Below are 465 nucleotides of genomic sequence, written 5' to 3'. Positions count from 1 at the left end.
CGGAGTGAAAGCTGACTTCCGGGCAGGTAAGCGGCCTCCCCACTCACTGGACGGGGTCTGCTGGACACTGGGCCTCCCAGTGACACGTAACCACGTGCGGGCATCGATCACAACCGCTTAGACGGAGGCTTTCCTGGCTGAGGGCCACAGATGGCCACGGCAACGCCTTGACCGAGGAGGGCCAAGTCGCCAAACCGGTCTCTTGCCCCAGGTGCGGGGACTTCGCCTCCTCCGTCCGCGATCTGAACCCTGTCCCCGGCCCTGCGCCCCTAGCATCCCGGAACGACCAGCTGCACCCCCGCGCGCCACCCAGCTCTCCGGGCGCGCCGCCGGGGCCAGCCCGCGCACGTGCTCCAGTGCGTCGGGGTCCCCGCGCCGCCCTGCCCCGGCCTCCCGTGCGCACGCGCGACCGCGGGCGGGGGCCGGGCCTCGGACACCCCATCTCCTCCCCCCTCTCCTCCCCTC

The sequence above is a fragment of the Tupaia chinensis genome, unplaced genomic scaffold (genome assembly GCF_000334495.1).
Source record: "Tupaia chinensis unplaced genomic scaffold, TupChi_1.0 Scaffold000161_3, whole genome shotgun sequence".
Classification (NCBI taxonomy): Eukaryota; Metazoa; Chordata; class Mammalia; order Scandentia; family Tupaiidae; genus Tupaia; species Tupaia belangeri.
The sequence above is the reverse complement of the archived record's forward strand: the minus strand, read 5'-3'. Positions refer to the sequence as shown.